The sequence below is a fragment of the Rhinichthys klamathensis genome, unplaced genomic scaffold (assembly GCF_029890125.1).
Source record: "Rhinichthys klamathensis goyatoka isolate OS25496 unplaced genomic scaffold, OSU_Roscu_1.1 h1tg000331l_1, whole genome shotgun sequence".
In the NCBI taxonomy this organism is placed as follows: Eukaryota; Metazoa; Chordata; class Actinopteri; order Cypriniformes; family Leuciscidae; genus Rhinichthys; species Rhinichthys klamathensis.
Genome location: NW_026606846.1, coordinates 1,358,386 through 1,378,321, shown reverse-complemented (window position 1 = coordinate 1,378,321; position 19,936 = coordinate 1,358,386). Strand labels below are relative to the sequence as shown.

At 42.3% G+C, this 19,936-nt stretch overlaps 1 protein-coding gene and 1 long non-coding RNA gene across 4 annotated transcripts in view; one reads left to right on the top strand and one right to left on the bottom strand.

The window, feature by feature from the left end:
* Positions 1 to 19,936, top strand: part of LOC130105983 (uncharacterized) — a 257,444-nt gene that overhangs the window by 40,874 nt on the left and 196,634 nt on the right. The gene's annotated exons all lie outside the window — the stretch shown is intronic.
* Positions 14,704 to 15,544, bottom strand: LOC130106001 (uncharacterized). The gene is made up of 3 exons (XR_008809692.1): positions 15,444 to 15,544; positions 15,144 to 15,293; positions 14,704 to 14,993 (listed from the first exon to the last, which is right to left on the bottom strand). It is a non-coding gene; the product is annotated as an uncharacterized LOC130106001 (long non-coding RNA).

Sequence of the window (19,936 nt, the reverse complement as noted above, 5' to 3'; positions counted from 1 at the left end):
ACCAGATAATACAGTTAAATCAGGCAATTGTTCATGTTTAATTATGTTTGTTGCTCCACTGTCAATTAAAAACTTAATTTTCTTTCCCTCGACACTAATCACTAGTCCTTTTCCAGTGTCCCCTTTATTCTGCAATTAAAACAGGCTTCAGGATCCATTACGGGTCTGTTACTGTTTCCTCATCCTCTTCCTCCCCATCCTCGTCCTCTTCTACCTCGTCCTCCTCTTGGATGATCTTCCATTATCAAACCTCCCATTTTCAGCAGAGCAAGTTGAGTGTCTTTGTCAGTCTTTTTCTACTTATTCTTGGCTTGATCTCTCAGCAGCTGTTGTTGATGAGTTGCGTGTCGCCGGATTCCATTCCGGATTCCGGTCCCATGTCAGGGGCCACTAGCTGTGGTTGGTGGGGGGAGTAGGGAGCCGGACAGCGGTCATCCTCAGCCAGGCGGGTTTTCATGCATCTCATTTCCTCGGAAGAATAAGAAACAGAATTTAGTCAAGTTTTTCTGGCTTCTTCTGCCTTTGTACCTCTGCTATCTGCACTTTCTAATGGTGCTAACACTGCATTTATCTGTTTTCTTTGTCTAATAATTGCCTCATTTAACCATAAATCTATGATTCGAGCATCAAGGTTATAATTATCTTTTTCTTTTCTTTTTGGACTTGTTTTTGTCCAATTTGCCTTAGTCTTTTGCAGATGGCTTACACTCAGACCTCATAAAAAAACAAAAAACATATTTTCCAAATCATCGGTGGTATCCTATGATGCCACCATGTTCCATTTTTCTTTGTTTCTAACCCTAACTACAGTTTGCTTTCGAGAAATCCACTGTCTCCAATGACTTTTTACTATTAGTACTACCCATTTTTTGCACTATTTAGCCTTTTTTTTTCAGATAACTTTCTGAAAATTTCCTGTGTGGTCACCACACCCTACCAGTAATCCGTCACTACTGGTCTTTACTTTTGAGAACTTTCCCAGTGCGGTCACAGCACACCGGCCAGTAATCGCCATCTACTGGACTTAAATATATATATATATATGGGATAGCCTTATCCCACTCTGAGACTCCCACGTCTCACTGACCCTTTTGGGAAATGTGCACGTCTCACTGACCCTTTTGGAATATCTATTAGTGCCAAAAAATATTTTCTCACCGTGCTTTTTGCAACATGATTTCTTTTACTCGGGATCGCATCGCAAAACTGATGACCTCCGTGGAAGAAACAATTGACCGATCATCCCAAAGACAAGAAGTCTATGGCTCCAACCCCCAACTTTGAGGGACGGGAGAATTGTGGACACCACGGGAGGCCTAGGTGGACGCCATCCTCGTCGCCATTTGTCGTGAAAATTCTTTATCGACTTTAAATAAACTTTAAATAACTATTGAAGGACAACTAGAGATCTTGAAAGTTATAAGCTTTTATTTCTTGCAAGAAAGGGAGTTCACACACAGACAGAGTCTGACATGAGAAGGGCGATGACTTCCCTTTTCTTTCGGTTCATATACACCAAAACTTCACACTTATTCTAACACCCCTTGGTTGTACGCACACACTTACACACATATGTCATCTAAACAATTAAGTATATTTTCCACTGCAACACATTTTCTCTTAGTGCAAGCGAGCTTATCCGTTTTAGAGAGAAACAAATTGTTCAGAAAACAAATTGTTCTTCTGCGAATGTTCTTCTCAACTCGTCTTCAGCAAATAAGGAAAACGATGCTATGCTGCTTGCAGTTTCTTTTAACACCATATATGGTATAAGCTGGTTAGATTAAAAATTTCCATTACATGAGACACTCCAGTCACAGGATAGTTCGGTCGGGAGAGAAAGAGTCGTTTGCACCTCAATGACACGTCTGTATTATTTACTTCACAGGACAAATGCTTCCAACTACATACTGTTTATTTACTAGTGTGTTCTAATATGTAACTATGCCATGTTTGATCTCATCTGACAGCTTATAAACTGAACTGAACGGTGGTAAACTTAATAGAGATATTATATTAAAGTATCCTAATGTACAATCTTAGTATTGCTTACACATGCCTTGAGGAGAATATGTTAATGTTCTTCTCCCCCTCTTGATCACCACCCATCTGCCTCATCTTTCGGTTTCCTGTCGGTCGGGTTTGTTTTTGGTATTCCACTCATGTTTAACAATGCTTTGCTCAGGGTATAAGAGGGAAAGGTAACTGTTGATCTTGGAGAAAGGCTTTAACCCCGCCACTCCCACACAGCGGTGCGTAACCTCATACTAGGAGAAAGCTTTTACAGCCTCGTCTGCACAACAGTCCATTATTTGTTACAACTAAGTTTTCTATACAGTATGTTGTTCCATTCTACTGTCTGTATATTTAAACATATAACCTAATAAATAACTGTTCCTGCTTTAAAGGCTTTGAGAATCTTTAAACGCAAAGGAGAAACTGTGTCTAAAGTGCTGGAAAAGAGAGTCAAAAGTTTCTGTCGCAATATCAAGTTCTTCTAAGCTATCCGGGATGCTGAGGAGAAGAAATTGATTTGGAATAATATTAATAAAGCAATCTTTAGTGGCAGAAGTGATAGGTCTAACATATTTGTAACACGGAGTCGGCTTTGCAGCCTTGGCTAAATGTAATTTACATGAGACTAGATAATGATCTGAGATGTCATCGCTCTGCTGCAGAATTTCAATGGCATCAACATCTATTCCATTTGACATTATTTCCATTACACGAGAGTAGATGTTAAAACTTCATGCTGATTTGTACTCGGCTTTCGCCAAGATAAGCGAAACTAAGACGTAGCTTTACAGTAAACTATGCTTCTCCATCCATTTACGCTTCTTTCCATATGGTGGTGTGACTCCCCTTCTGTCCGGCGTTTACGGCTGCAGTGTACTTGGCACGTCAGCACACGCGACGGCTGCAACTACAGGACCAGCACGACAACCGTCTGGATTGAGCCGAGTAGGGGACATCTCTAGGGTCTTCAAGTGGGCACCTTCCATCCTCAGTGTTTCGCCGACTAGCCCACGACACCTCAAGAGGGCTCGACAGTAACTCTGGCGTCCCAGAGTCACCCCCCTCCGTCCCCCACTCAACTCAGCCCAGCTTACTGACCTCTACATCCCTCCTGCTGCTGAGACCTAACCACAATCTCTCCGCAACCCAACCATACGCGCCAACCCGTTTGACTAAGGCTGTCGAGCCCCACTGGTGCGTTAAAGCAGTTTCAGTGGCAACGGTTCCGTATGGCATACCACCTACCGCAAAACACAATATCTGCCCAACCACCCGTCATTCGCGCAATATCCACAGGAACGTATACAAATAAACCAACAGACTCTTCAAGTTTTCAAGAATTCTACGAAACCGTAGCGTGGCGGCCTGTACACAGCCAGCCAGAATCTTTCCGTCTCAACCACAGCCAGTTGCTGCTCCTTTCTGCTGCTTCAGATAAGTTCTTTACTGTGCGACGCAACTCTTGGCCACTGAATCCGACGTCTCTGAGGAACCGGGTTGTAGAGTGTGCCACAAAACCTCGACAACCCACTTCCACTGGATAAACCTGGACTCTCCATCCTCGCTGTTCTGCTTCAGTGGCCAGTTTCTTCCTCTCATATGCCTCATCTACCGCATCCTCCCATGGCACTATTAACTCTATCAGTTGAACAATGCGTGCTGATCCAGACCACAAAACAATATCTGGTCGTAGGTTAGTGGTGGCAATCTCAGGTGGAAAAATAAGCCGTTGATCAAGATCAGCCAGGATCTTCCAGTCCCTAGCAGCTTCCAGTTGTCCTAGGCGAGAATTGGTGTTAACACCTTTTCTTTGTGGTTGCTCGCCTGGGTGGAGGAATATTGTCTTCTGCGTGTAATGTACTACTACCATTACGCCATCATGTCGAGTCGTTTTGTAGTGGTGCGTCAAGTGCAACATATATTCCCATCAGAGTATATGAGCGGAGTGGAGCGGTGAGAATCTCAGCTCCTCGCTCACGGAACTGTTCACCCCTCCGCTCCGCTGCTCAAAGCTACACCAGGCCGCTCCGCTCATTATAGCTCAGCGCTCAACGCAGTTTGCTTCGCGCTCCACTCAAATCGCCCCCCGCTCGCTCCAAAAAAAGGAAAACAATCTGCATGTTTTTATATTTCACTTTTAGCTTAGACCACAGCCTTACCTCCCAAAAAGAACTAAAGACCAACAACAACATTTTCCAAACAGAAATGTTTTATTTCAAATTACAAATTAGGCCTAGCATGTAAGAACAGAAATATAGCCTAGGCCTACACAAAAAGTCCTGTAAAATTAAACGAATAAATGGGCCTAATAATATAAATAAAAATTATATAAACAAAAATATACATAAACGTTTTAAAAGTAAATTAACTATTAGGCCAGAATTTTGATAAGCCTAACTGAACTTTTGCTCAGCGCGCACTATTAAAATTTTAATTGGCTTAGGCCTATATCAATTGTAAAAAAAAAAAAAAAATGCTGTAAAATCAAACGAATCAATGGGACTAATTATATAAATAAAAATTTGGCTATAGGCCTACATCAAAGTTTTAAATTAAAAAGTAAATTAACTATTAGGCCAAAATTCTTATAGCTAACTGAACTTTTTGCTTTCCTTATCTAGCCTACAGTTCTTTTGAGTTCACCTTCAAGAACACGAGTTTCGCCAATGTCTGAGGCTTCAGACTCATGCGGTGGTTTCTTGACAGCAGGCCAGCAGCGGAGAAAACCCCCTCTGCGCTCGCAGACCCGCCTGGGATGCTGAATACAATGCGAGCAACTTTAGCCAGGCGGGGAAAAGACGTGGAGTTTTCTTTCCAAAATAGCATAACATCTGCGTCCGGGTTCTGTCTCGGGGATGAGAGGTAATTTTCAACTTCACCTTTGGCGTCTCCGGTTATGCGTTGCTGCTCGCTGAAGTATGACCCGAACAGGCGAGCTCTTTTTGGTTCAGGCTCGGGATTAAGGTCAGCGGCGGGTGGTGTGTCGGTCTCGGTTGTCCCGCTGGGAGCGTTAATGTCCTCCGCTTCTTTTATGAGGAGGTTGCGGATCTCCCCGAGTTTGTTGCATACAGACTCATCTCGGATTATCCATTCTGTCTTGAAACGGGGATCTAACACTGATGCTGTTTATCAGTATAGTATATTCCATAGCGAATTGACACGTTGTTTGCCAATGTTTCTGCAAAAGCAGCAATGCCCATTGGAAGTGCAGCGTGAGTGTCAACGGTGAGCAGGGATTTGATTTCTGTGACAGCAGGGAGGATCATCCCCAGGTTCCCCAGCTCCTTCTGCATTTTTTCTGTGAGGTCTGCCAGAGGTGTCAGCACCAGGGGCGTCACTAGGCCCTTTTTAGGGGGGCTTCAGCCCCCCTAAACTTCTGCCTAGCCCCCCTAAAAATGTGAGATTAATGTAGGCTACACAAATTCGTGTTCGCTTCAGTCTTGTTATAATCAGATTCAGCGCGTTCTTCATCTTCAATCCGCAGCGGCGTCGTGCAGAGAGCACGTCAGAAACACAGGACAGGGTGTGTGTGTGTGTGTGTTCATGTGTGTGTTCATCTGAGCCTCATTGGTCTGTCACTGCTCGTCAATGTCAGAATATTTGAGATGACCAATCAAATCAAAGTAGGCAGGCTTTATGTTCACAGACGCTGAGCGCGAATTTTAAAAGTGCGACTCGACGCGTACGGTCAAGTGCGAGATAAGATGTAAGTAGCTAAACTTAACATTTCATATTTTACTTTTTTTAGGTCATAAATGTTAAACGACTGACAAAAAATAATCAGGCAAACTAATATAGTTTTGTCTAATTTTGCCATTTTGAACTGAAAATAGGCCTATGTAACGTGACTCATGTAATGTAATAATTAGTTTACAAGAAACATTAACAAAGCCCACAAGAAAGTTAGGCACAAGATTAATAATGAATGTGTACATATTGAGAATATAATACAAATTGTAGCCTTTAGTAAATTAAAAAAGCTCAGCTTTAGGAGGGGAAGAGAAAGGGATGAAGAGACTGAGAAAAAAGATAGAGTGATGGAGATGAGAAGAGAGCAGGTATTGACAAATAATCTGCCCACTGACATGGTTTTAAAGCTATTGCTTATCCTTTTTTTTTTGGTCTTCAAACGTCTTGAAATGCACATATCAGAGAAATAAAAAATTTGAACCCCCTACCAACCTCAAATTTAGGACCTCTGTGATTATAAAGCCCTGTCTACGGCCCTGTATTAGGCATAAGATCAATAATAAATGTGTAGCCTACATATTGTGAATGCATTTAATAAACTTAATTACCTTTAGTAGCTTTCAGTAAATAAACGCGTCTGAGAAAATGATTCATAGGCAAAATCAACCTATCAGTTGACCCTATGTTTACTTTCTTCACTGACAGAGACAAAAATGAAAAGCCTATATCAGTCAAAGCTCAGCTTTAGGAGGGGAAGAGACAGGGCAAGATAAAAACAAAGAGAAAAAGAGTGTGATGCTGATGAGGAGAGAAAAATAATCAGCTGCCCACTATCCAAGTTTTTTGGTCTGTTTCCTCTGTGTTCAGGGTGCTCTGGCGTACACTTTTCACCAGGTGCCCGACTTTCACTAACAGCCTATTAATGTTGTCGTGCTCGTTAACGGCGTCTTTGATCGCCAGCTGAAGCATGTGAATGGGGCATCTCAGATGTAAATTTGACACAGTAAAGTACTGATTTATCATAGTTTTCTACATTAGTGGTTATCACTTCCACATGGACTTGCGAGGGCGCAGGTGGTCCCTCATCCTCCTCTTCATGTTCTGCGCTGCTACTTGCATCTGCGGTCACTTCACCCTCTGCCTCCTCTTCAGTGCCAGGGAGGAGGTTAAACGCCTTGATCATGTTGCTGGCACTGTCAGTGACGAATCGAATCACACGTCGTTGCACGTTCCAATATTTCAGTACACTTTCATACTTCTGATAAATACGATCTGCGGTGTGGTGCCCTTGTATGTGCTCACAGCTCAACAAAACCGTGTGCCCCCGGAACATCTCATCAATGAAACTGGCCACGATGCCAAGGAAGCTGTGGCCTCTTCTACTGGTCCAAATGTCTGCTGACAGAACGAGCCCATCACAATTTTGCAGTAGGTCTTGCAGTTTGGCTTCCATCTCTTCCAGGGCATGTGGCATGAGCGTGTCCCGTACGGTGTTGTAACATGGGGGTGTGTAGCCCGGTTGAGCTGCGCTGGCGAAGTGTTGCATCCCTTCGCGTTCTCCTTTACTCAGCGGTTCATAGTCCATGTAAATCATTTTAAAAAATGCTACATCCAGCTCTCTTTTTCTCTCCCTTGTTTTGGTTGGGCCTTTGCGTGCAGCGAAGAAACTTTTGAATTCCTCAACCTTTTTCTCTTGTTGCTGCTGCTCCTCCTCTCGCTCTATCAAATACAAATTCACGGACGACACAAATTAAATAAAACGAACCATTAGGCCTACTTGAATGACAAAACGAATTTGTTTGAATATTACGCTATATTTACTTTACACTTTTGTTACAAATGACAGTAGGCCTATTCAACTTGCTAACCTTTTATTTTCTTCTCAGCGTGTTCACGTAGCACACGATGACTGTAGTAGACACAGATGGATTCTGGGTCAGGCTTGACTGAGCATGCTTCAGACTCGTGGTGTGAGCGGAGCGGAGCGAAATTGAAGCGGGAAATAGGGCAACGCTCCTTCCTTTTAAAAATGCCGCTCTGCGCTCTGTCCAAGATCCGCCCGCTCGCGCTCTCCGCTCGCTCCCGCTCCACTCCGCTCACATGCTCTGATTCCCATCCAATTAGATTGAATTCGGTATTGATGACGTGAAAAATAATAACGATAACTCCACTGAAATGATTTGAAACTAAAGAAGCCAATTTTGTAAAATGTAAGGAGTAGAAAGTACCGATATTTGTGTTAAAAATGAAAGGAGTAAAAGTAAAAAGTCAGCACAAAAATAAATAGTAAAGTAGGCCTAAACCCAGCTAACAAAAAAAGGTCCCCTAAATGGCCTGTGCGAACGTCCCCCCGAACGTCCCCGTGTAGGGTCCGCTTGATGTCCTGGCTGCGGACCTTCGCGAAGACGTCCTCCGGACGTTCAAGAGGACGTTCCCAGGACTACCAGCAGCCATTCGGGACGTTTATGGGACTTTCGCGTTTAGTCCCCTGAATATCATTTTATTTTATTTTACTTCTGGCTAACCAAAGAAAACAGACACGGTGTAAGGAAATATTGAAACAATTGTAAAGGTGCTATTTCCGTGTGTGTGTGTGTGTGTGTGTGTGTCTTCAAATGCAGTGGCAGCTGTGTGTGTGTGTTTCTCGTCAGCTGTGGGATTAATCCGATGGCAATTCTCCCCCTTTTGGCATCTACCTAAAACAACAAAATGAACATATTCAGTAGTATTATGATTTTATATGTCTTTATATCCATATGTGAAATATAACGTTGTCTCATTTCAGCTTAACATATAACGTTAGCTTCGTAGTGTTAGCATAACGGTTATCAGCGGTACATTGCGGACAACTTCAGCAAACGTTTTTAAAGGTAACATTTTCATATAATTTAAAGATGGACAGTGGTTATGGTAACTAATGTATAATAATCTAAAAATTAAAAATACCTTTCAGACAGACGAAAGAGAAAACACAAGGTGGCGTCTGAGGAGAACCGTTAACTGTCTCACTACGCAGCTGAACGTTGCCATGGATACAAACCATAGACTGTGATACAAACCGCGTAACGTTACCATAAGGAATGACGTCATTTGATCCTATGATTTGATCGTCACTTGCTTGTTTCTCCAATTTTTTTTTGTTATTTGATCTGTATGTGCTATCAGTCTTAAGTGCAATAATTAGAACAATATTTTTCCTAAAATAAATTATTTTTAATAAAACCAGTCACCTTCGCCTGACCAACAGTTTGACAGGTAAATGTTTAGGATACTTTTATTTGTCTTACCTGTGTTATTTTCCACTTTCTTTCCAGCAATTTTCCATTCTTCACGTTTTCCTTGGGCGATGCGTTCTTTTAGAGCTCCTGGAACCTCTTCGTGCATGTGGAATAGCCTTTATAAATTGTAGCTCATATTCAACTGAATCAATTATCATGTTTTTGATGTTTAAATTATAGCGGGTGAAAACAGACTCCCTCCTTCCTGCATACCCGTGCCAGCTCCAAGCCGATCTACCGCGCCGGAGACGCCGGAGAAGGCGTGGCAAGCGCGGTGGCATCGCTGTACGACTCAGATCAGCCCTTCTATGGAATTACGATCCGCACCTCGCCTTGCTCCGACAGGGATCGGAGTTTGCTTACAATTCCTCCACCGGCCAGTCTTCTCTGGATGGCCCCCCTCGATGGCTGCGCCCTATCATACCCGGATTCCTCTCCGCACCTGCTCGGATTTACAGTCACCGTCGTCGTGGTGGAGCTAATCTTTACAATCTTCGCTCGCTGTGCCGAGAAACACAGCCAGTGACTGCTTCATCGCGACTGAAGTTTGCACTCATCAACGCCCGGTCTTTGGTAAATAAAACCTTTATCTTAAATGACTTTTTTACCTCTCAAACGCTGGATTTCTTGTGTGTCACCGAGACTTGGACAAAGCCTGGCGAGTTATCTCCGTTTTCGGAACTGGTGCCTCGCGGCTGTCATTTCTTAAACTCCCCGCGCTTGTCTGGCCGCGGCGGAGGTCTCGCCACTGTTTTTAAAAACTCACTTCACTGTAGACCTCTTTCTACTGGCTCTTACCACAGTTTTGAGGTACAACTGCTACAATTAGTCTTAGTAAACCCCATTTCCATAGCTCTAATTTATCGTCCTCCTCTGCAAAATAAGGACTTTTTAAGTGAGCTTGCTGCACTAATGGGCGATTTAGTTATCAGGCATGACAAAATATTACTGCTGGGTGATTTCAATATTCATGTTTGCTGTACTTCCAAACCATACTCCGCTGACTTTCAAAATATGATCGAGTCGTTTGACTTTACTCAGTGGGTTTCTGGTCCAACACACATCCACGGCCACACCCTTGATTTGATTTTAACCCATGGCTTCTCTATCTCGGATATAGAAATCAGCAGTGCATCTTTCTCTGACCACATGCCTGTACTTTTTACTGTTCCTCTGCCTGGACGCACACTTAAAAGTCCATCGCTGGCACGTTTAACACGCTGTCTTAATCAACGCTCCAGTGAAGATTTTTCCACAGCCTATCATGATGTGCGAAACTCCCTGGAATCTAATTCTACCCTACACAACCTGGACGCTGATGCACATCTTAATCTTTTTAACTCCACCTGCTCAGACATTATGAATTCTATTGCGCCTTTGAAGTATAAAAACCACAAGCCTGCACCTGTGCCTTGGCACACTGACACTACACGTACCCTTAGACGGGTATGTAGACAGGCGGAGCGCAAATGGAAAAAGGACCATCTGCAGGTTTCGTATGAAATCATGAAAAACGCCTACAAGGCATTTCAGAATGCCGCAAAGTCTGCAAAATGTAAACATTTTTCTGAACTCATATCTAACAATTGTCATAAACCTCAAGTTCTCTTTGCTACTATTAGTTCAGTTTTAAATCCCTCTGTGCATCCCATTTTAGAGCCATCTACTGCTCTCTGTGACAACTTTGGGAGGTTCTTTGTTGATAAAATCACAACCTTAAGATCTCACTTGTCTAACTCTGGATATACACATGTTGATCCATTATGTCCCTCCATCTGGTCTGAGTTTAAGCCGATTGATCTGGACACATGTAACGAAATTGTTGGTCATTTAAAACCTACTATCTGTCCACAGGATATTATTCCACCTTTTTTCCTGAGACAAATCATGGCCACAGTTGGTCCTGGCCTGTTATTTTTAATTAACAAATGCCTGTCAACTGGTGCCTTCCCAAACAGTCTGAAAGTTGCTGTGGTGACGCCGTATCTTAAAAAAATCAATCTCGATCCTTCCGCTCTTTGTAACTTTCGTCCTATTTCTAACTTACCTTTTATTTCGAAAATCATTGAGAGAGTTGTACTGATTCAACTACAATCTTACTTATCTGTAAATTCCCTCCATGAAACATTTCAATCTGGTTTTAAAGCTTTACACAGTACTGAATCTGCTCTCTTAAGAGTTTCAAGTGATATTTTCACTGAAACTGACTCTGGGAAATCACTGGCTCTAGTTTTATTAGATTTGAGTGCTGCATTTGATTTAGTTGATCATGAGGTCCTGTTGCGACGTCTGGAGTTATCCGTGGGCTTTAGAGGCACAGTATTGCAGTGGTTCCGCTCCTATCTGACCAACAGATGTTTTAGCGTCCGTATAGGGCATCAATCCTCCTCTAGTGTACCTTTGAACTGCGGAGTCCCACAGGGATCAATCCTCGGGCCCGTATTGTTTATTTTATATTTGGTACCTCTGGCTTCCATTTTTAACAAATACGGAGTATCCTTTCATCTGTATGCTGACGATACTCAGATTTACTTTCCTTTAAAACAAAACGATAAAAATGGTCTACAACCCCTGTTTGACTGCTTAAGCGAACTTAAACTTTGGCTTTCAAGTAACTTTCTAAACCTAAACGAAAATAAAACAGAAATAATTATCTTCGGCCCCAGGGAAAACTGCACGTATGATGTCGACCGTGGTACTCTCGCACCGTATGAAACCCACTGTGCAAGAAATTTGGGTTTCCTGTTTGACCACAACTTAAAATTTGAGAAACAGATCAGTGCCGTCGTAAAGTCATGCTTTTTTCACCTCCGCCAACTTTCTAAAGTGAAACCTTTTCTAACTCAGAGTAATCTCCAGACAGTGATTCATGCATTCGTAACATCTCGACTAGACTATTGTAACTCTCTTTATTTTGGTCTATCTCAGTCTTCTCTCTCTCGCCTACAGCTAGTGCAAAATGCAGCAGCTAGACTCCTCACTGGGACACGCAAGTATGAATCGATCACCCCTATCTTATTCAAACTTCATTGGCTACCTGTCAAATTTAGAATTGATTTTAAAATTTTACTTTTTGTGTATAAAGCTCTTAACAATTCGGCCCCTCAGTACCTGACCGATCTGCTCCGTCTGTACAAACCTTCTCGTGCCTTGAGATCCAGTGACCACTGCCTCCTTATCGTGCCTAGATCCAGACTCAAAAAACGAGGCGACCGTGCTTTTGCCACTGCTGGCCCAAAACTCTGGAACAGTCTGCCTGACTATATCAGACTGGCTCCCTCCGTCTCCATATTTAAATCTTCTTTAAAGACTTTTTTATTTTCTCTTGCTTTTAATTCTCCCTGATTGTTAATAGCTTATTTTTTATTGTCCTGTGCATTATTTTTTCTGCTTTGTACAGCACTTTGGTCAGCCCTGGCTGTTTTTAAACGTGCTCTATAAATAAATATTATTATTATTATTATTATAACAGACTCGTGATTTTATTACATCTTTAATTAGTGATAGAATTTACATGAAGTAACATAAAAAAATTATTATCTTAACATTAAAACACTAACATTTTTAGAACTTAATTAATGCAAATATTGGCATTTATATTTTAGTTTAGTTGCAAAGTGATGATAGCAAACGCATGGGCGACTGGATTTTGCAAGTGTTGTCATGGAAATGGCAGGTGAGGGACGAAATAGGGACGTTCGCAAACTGGCCCGGACAAATGTCCTCAGAACGTCCGTCAGCGAACGTTATGAAATGGACCAAATGCGAACGTTATCGGAATGTCCGTCAGCGAACGTTATAAAATGGACCAAATGCGAACGTTATCGGAATGTCCGTCAGCGAACGTTACAAAGGGGACCTAATGCAAACGTCATCGGAATGTCCGTCAGCGAACGTTACAAAGCGGACCAAATGCGAACCTTATCGGAATGTCCGTCAGCGAACGTTACAAAGGGGACCAAGTGCGAACATCATCGGAATGTCCGTCAGTGAACGTTACAAAGCGGACCAAATGCGAATGTTATCGGAATGTCCGTCAGCGAACGTTACAAAGTGGACGAAATGCGAACGTCATCGGAATGTCCGTCAGCGAATGTTACAAAGGGGACCTAATGCAAACGTTATCGGAATGTCCGTCAGCGAACGTTACAAAGGGGACCAAGTGCGAACGTCATCGGAATGTCCGCCAGCGAACGTTACAAAGCGGACCTAATGCGAACGTTATCGGAATGTCCGTCAGCGAACGTTACAAAGCGGACCAAATGCGAATGTTATAGGAATGTCCGTCAGCGAACGTTACAAAGTGAACCAAATGCGAACGTCATCGGAATGTCCGTCAGCGAATGTTACAAAGGGGACCAAATGCGAACGTTATCGGAATGTCCGTCAGCGAACGTTACAAAGGGGACCAAGTGTGAACGTCATCGGAATGTCCGTCAGCGACCGTTACAAAGCGGACCAAATGCGAACGTTATCGGAATGTCCGTCAGCGAACGTTACAAAGGGGACCTAATGCGAACGTCATGGGAATGTCCGTCAGCGAACGTTACAAAGCGGACCAAATGCGAACGTTATCGGAATGTCCGTCAGCGAACGTTACAAAGCGGACCTAATGCGAACGTCATCGGAATGTCCGTCAGCGAACGTTACAAAGCGGACCTAATGCGAACGTCATCGGAATGTCCGTCAGCGAACGTTACAAAGGGGACCAAATGCGAACGTTATCGGAATGTCCGTCAGCGAACGTTACAAAGGGGACCAAGTGCGAACGTTATCGGAATGTCCGTCAGCGAACGTTACAAAGGGGACCAAATGCGAACGTCATCGGAATGTCCGTCAGCGAACGTTACAAAGCGGACCAAATGCGAACGTCATCGGAATGTCCGTCAGCGAACGTTACAAAGGGGACCAAATGCGAACGTTATCGGAATGTCCGTCAGCGAACGTTACAAAGGGGACCAAGTGCGAACGTTATCGGAATGTCCGTCAGCGAACGTTACAAAGGGGACCAAATGCGAACGTCATCGGAATGTCCGTCAGCGAACGTTACAAAGCGGACCAAATGCGAACGTCATCGGAATGTCCGTCAGCGAACGTTACAAAGGGGACCAAATGCGAACGTCATCGGAATGTCCGTCAGCGAACGTTACAAAGCGGACCTAATGCGAATGTCATCGGAATGTCCGTCAGCGAACGTTACAAAGGGGACCAAATGCGAACGTTATCGGAATGTCCGTCAGCGAACGTTACAAAGCGGACCTAATGCGAACGTTATCGGAATGTCCGTCAGCGAACGTTACAAAGCGGACCAAATGCGAACGTTATCGGAATGTCCGTCAGCGAACGTTACAAAGTGGACCAAATGCGAACGTCATCGGAATGTCCGTCAGCGAACGTTACGAAGGGGACCAAGTGCGGACGTCCTCCGAACGTCCGATCGGGAACGTTACAAAGCGGACCTAATGCGAACGTCATCGGAATGTTTGTCAGCGAACGTTACAAAGGGGACCAAATGCGAACGTCATCGGAATGTCCGTCAGCGAACGTTACAAAGTGGACCAAATGCGAACGTCATCGGAATGTCTGTCAGCGAACGTTACAAAGTGGACCTAATGCGAACGTCATCGGAATGTCCGTCAGCGAACGTTACAAAGCGGACCTAATGCAAACGTCATCGGAATGTCCGTCAGCGAACGTTACAAAGGGGACCTAATGCGAACGTCATCGGAATGTCCGTCAGCAAACGTTACAAAGCGGACCAAATGCGAACGTCATCGGAATGTCCGTCAGCGAACGTTACAAAGCGGACCAAATGCGAACGTCATCAGAATGTCCGTCAGCGAACGTTACAAAGCGGACCAAATGCGAACGTCATCGGAATGTCCGTCAGCGAACGTTACAAAGCGGACCTAATGCGAACGTCATCGGAATGTCCGTCAGCGAACGTTACAAAGCGGACCAAATGCGAACGTTATCGGAATGTCCGTCAGCGAACGTTACAAAGCGGACCTAATGCGAACGTTATCGGAATGTCCGTCAGCGAACGTTACAAAGCGGACCTAATGCGAACGTCATCGGAATGTCCGTCAGCGAACGTTACAAAGGGGACCAAATGCGAACGTTATCGGAATGTCCGTCAGCGAACGTTACAAAGTGGACCAAATGCGAACGTCATCGGAATGTCCGTCAGCGAACGTTACAAAGCGGACCTAATGCGAACGTCATCGGAATGTCCGTCAGCGAACGTTACAAAGCGGACCAAATGCGAACGTTATCGGAATGTCCGTCAGCGAACGTTACAAAGCGGACCTAATGCGAACGTTATCGGAATGTCCGTCAGCGAACGTTACAAAGCGGACCTAATGCGAACGTCATCGGAATGTCCGTCAGCGAACGTTACAAAGGGGACCAAATGCGAACGTTATCGGAATGTCCGTCAGCGAACGTTACAAAGTGGACCAAATGCGAACGTCATCGGAATGTCCGTCAGCGAACGTTACAAAGGGGACCAAGTGCGGACGTCCTCCGAACGTCCAATCGGGAACGTTACAAAGCGGACCTAATGCGAACGTCATCGGAATGTTTGTCAGCGAACGTTACAAAGGGGACCTAATGCGAACGTCATCGGAATGTCCGTCAGCGAACGTTACAAAGCGGACCTAATGCGAACGTTGTCGGAATGTCCGTCAGTGAACGTTACAAAGCGGACCTAATGCGAACGTCATCGGAATGTCCGTCAGCGAACGTTACAAAGCGGACCAAATGCGAACGTCATCGGAATGTCCGTCAGCGAACGTTACAAAGGGGACCTAATGCGAACGTCATCGGAATGTCCGTCAGCGAACGTTACAAAGCGGACCTAATGCGAACGTTGTCGGAATGTCCGTCAGCGAACGTTACAAAGCGGACCTAATGCGAACGTTGTCGGAATGTCCGTCAGTGAACGTTACAAAGGGGACCAAGTGCGAACGTTATCGGAATGTCCGTCAGCGAATGTTACAAAGGGGACCAAGTGCGAACGTTATCGGAATGTCCGTCAGCGAACGTTACAAAGGGGACCAAGTGCGAACGTTATCGGAACGTCCGTCAGCGAACGCTACAAAGGGGACCAAGTGCGAACGTTATCGGAACGTCCGATCGGGAACGTTGCAAAGCGGACCAAATGCGAACGTTATCGGAACGTCCGTCAGCGAACGTTACAAAGGGGACCAAATGCGAACGTTATCGGAACGTCCGATCGGGAACGTTGCAAAGCGGACCTAAGGGGACGTTTGAAAAGTCCGGGGGACGTCCCTTGTTTGCTGGGAAGTAAAAATCTCTGAAAAATCTACTTGAGTACAATAACTAAGTATTTGTACTTCGTAACTTCCCATCTCTGCATTCTAACTAGTCAAATTATAATTATGACTAGTCAAAATAAATATGGATAGTCAACACACAGTTGTAAAGGCTTGCCATAGTTGCATATGCTAATATGGCTTGCCATAGTTGCATATGCTAATATGGCTTGCCATACTGGTTAGTAGTCTCTACCGCCATTGAGTTTCAGCGTCGACCCAGCAAACATTTGGACGTGTAATGACCGTTGAAAAGACGTCCGTCCGACACGTCCCGTCATGGTTGAAAAATAGTTCCAAAATGGAAGTTGAACCGACGTCTTTGACGTCATCTGGCCGTGAATTCCACGTCTTTTCTGGCCGTGAATTCCACGTCTCTTCAGCGCGTCTCTGGACGTCTAAATGCGTCGTCATTTGTGTGTTTAAATGTGTTGCTGCATAATTTAAGTGTATAAGCCTGCATTTAAAATAATCACACACACATTGTGTAACATCGTGAAAGGCAATCAAGTCTTGAGGTTTACACATCTTGACAAAGGTTCTAAAAAGGTCCAAAATTGGTCCAGTCAGACCTGACCGTCAATAAAACGTTTTAATCACGTGTGCATCACAAACAAGAACACATTATTTGTGGACATAAGAAAAAAAGAAGCATGTTCTGATTTAGCACATTTTATTGATCTTGAACAGCCAAAATGTCTCTTAATATTTTTTCAATGTTTAAATTTGTTAACCAAACTAAATACCAATTACAAAATACTGTATTATATAAAGGGATAGTTCACCCAAAAATGAAAATTCTTTCATTTACTCACCCTCATGTTCCAAACCTGTATGAGTTTCTTTCTTCTGCTGAACACAAAAGATGATATTTTGAAGAATGTTTGTAACCAAGCAAATAGAGCAACCATTGACTACCATTATTGGAGAAAGATTAATGGGAAGCGACATCTTGGTTACAAACATATTTGTGTTTAGCATAACATAGAAAGGAAAACAGGTTTGAAACATGAGGTTGAGTAAATAATGACAATTTTCATTTTGGGGTGAACTATCCCTTTAAACACATTGTTTGGCTCATTTTATGTATCCACCAGCTGTTCCTGGAGCTGTTTCAGGTGTTCTGCCATTGCTGCATCAATTTCAGAGTCTGTAGCATTTGGGCTCCACCTCTTCACAGCATCTAAGGGAAGAGAATATATATATATATATATTTTTAATAAATAAAACTATAAATTTGAGGTAAATGATATGCACTTATTTTCAAAATATTTTTATGGTCTACAGCTAAAAAAAAAAAAAACATGGAACAAGATGAATGAATCATGAATGAAACATTAGAAAAAGGTAATCAACATGCATTACATTTTATTTTATTGTATAAAATATGTTCTGCTTTTATTTTTAAAGCAGTTACTGAAAACATAGATGTTAAAATCCAGCTAAATATTTCATTCCATTTCAGATCATTTACTTTTTGAAAGAAACTCTCAAAAGGCTACATTAATAAGTTACAGTAATAACTTTGACTGTATCATTGGTATACCGTTGTTGCATACGTTCAAAGTTACTTTTAGCCTACTGGCTAATTTTAGCCAAACTCAGTAAATTTCAGTTGACAATGTGGGCATTCTGTTCATTCATGTCACACAAGTAAACCTCAAGCACGTTAATCTAATACAACATGTACTTACCAAACAGTAGATTTTTAATAATATTATCGACACAACTCCGTCCTCTCCTCGTGGTTGTTCAAAGTTCTAGGGAGAACCAGAGCCGTTAAATATGAGAACGCGTTAACATCTCGCGAGATAATCTATCCTATCGCGGGATTTTGTTGTATCGCGAGATCTTGGCAGCACAGTTTATGGTTTGGGCAATTACATCCAATTCAGACATAAATGGTGACCGGGTATATTACTGTTTTTGTATATAAATACATTACATAAAAAATAACAACGAAAACATCAGGTCCAACAGGTTAAAATAATGACTAAAATGCAGTGGCTTTGCAATCACTTGACTATACTGGGCATTTTGTGATTATAATATATAAAAACAAGATAAAGTAGATATATGTTCTTTTGTATATAAATTGTGTTTTTCATAAAGATATAACAGGTTAAAATAATGACTAAAATGCAGTGGCTTTGCAATCACTTGACTATACTGGGCATTTTGTGAATAATTTATAAAAACAAGATAAAGTAAATATTCATTTACATAAATCGTGTATTTTATAAAGAATTATAATTCCTGATAATTCTGTCTTGCTAGACTAGACGTGCAAACGACGCCAGTGGACGTATAGTATTCACAGCCTGACTAGACGTGCAAAAGACGTCAGTGGACGTCTTCACAACCTCTTAAAAACTTCATGGGCAATTACATTAATTTTTGCAGTATTAACCATGCGAGGATTAAGCGCAGCTTTTGCATATTTCACAAGGATTTCATAGAGGGTCATGATGGACTATAAATGCACGTGTAAAAGACGTCGCCAGGTGACGTCCTCTCACCCGATACACTAAACATAACACGAGCTAAAAGTTAAAATAACAATTATACATGCAACTGTAGACATGTACAAATGTATCTGAATGCATTTTTAGGAAAGGTTCTGTGTTACATATTTTTACCGATTTATGACGTCCTGGCCGCAATTATTTTGGGCCAGGGACACGACGTTGCCGTCGGACCAATGTTTGCTGGGTTATTACTGTTTGTCTGATGAGTGCCCAATTTCAGAACAAAAAGGTTTGAATACGCACCCCCTGCTTGCACTAGCTGTAAATGTAAGCACAACAAAAGCTCACGTTGTTTTCCAAAGACAGATATTGATTACCATGAGTGGAGAAAAACAAGTTAATTTTATTTTAATCTAAATTTTCATAAAACTGCAATTTAAATATATTATTTCTATAGGTTATACAAAAACGGACTAAATAAATAGGCCGAATAAGATGATCTACAGCATGTAAACTGGTGCTGTATGTATGTTAAATCTAAATGTTAAATCTAAATCTAAATGTTAAATCTAAATATTAAATCTAAATCTAAATGTTGAATCTAAATGTTAAATCTAAATATTAAATCTAAATCTAAATGTTGAATCTAAATGTTAAATCTAAATCTAAATGTTGAATCTAAATGATTCGGTTGAAACTAAATATTTAACTAATATGCTAATTCAAAATGCCGGTAACAGGAAGTGCCAAAATAAAAGCTTGAGGAGGTCAGTGTGTGCTCCTTAAGAATATTCATAAAGAACTTGTCCAACAAGAAAACTTCATAAGTAATAATAATATCCTAACTGGCAAAAGTTTTTCCACAATGATTTAGAGTAATGGCAAAGCCAAAATAAAGGCACTATAGTCTCTGGGTGCTGTTTACAAAAAGAACAGTTTACGTCAATATCTTATTTGAATTTCTTTAGAAAGGTATTATATACACGATGGACAATTCGAAAGGAAACTTCTCTTATCTTAGTAGTAATTAAATATCTATTCGGAATCAGCCAAACCTTTCTCCAGACAATATCAGGAACAAAAGCATTCCAGTAAACTGTGACGTTTGGAATTGATACACATTCATTCAGAAATAATTGCCGTATCG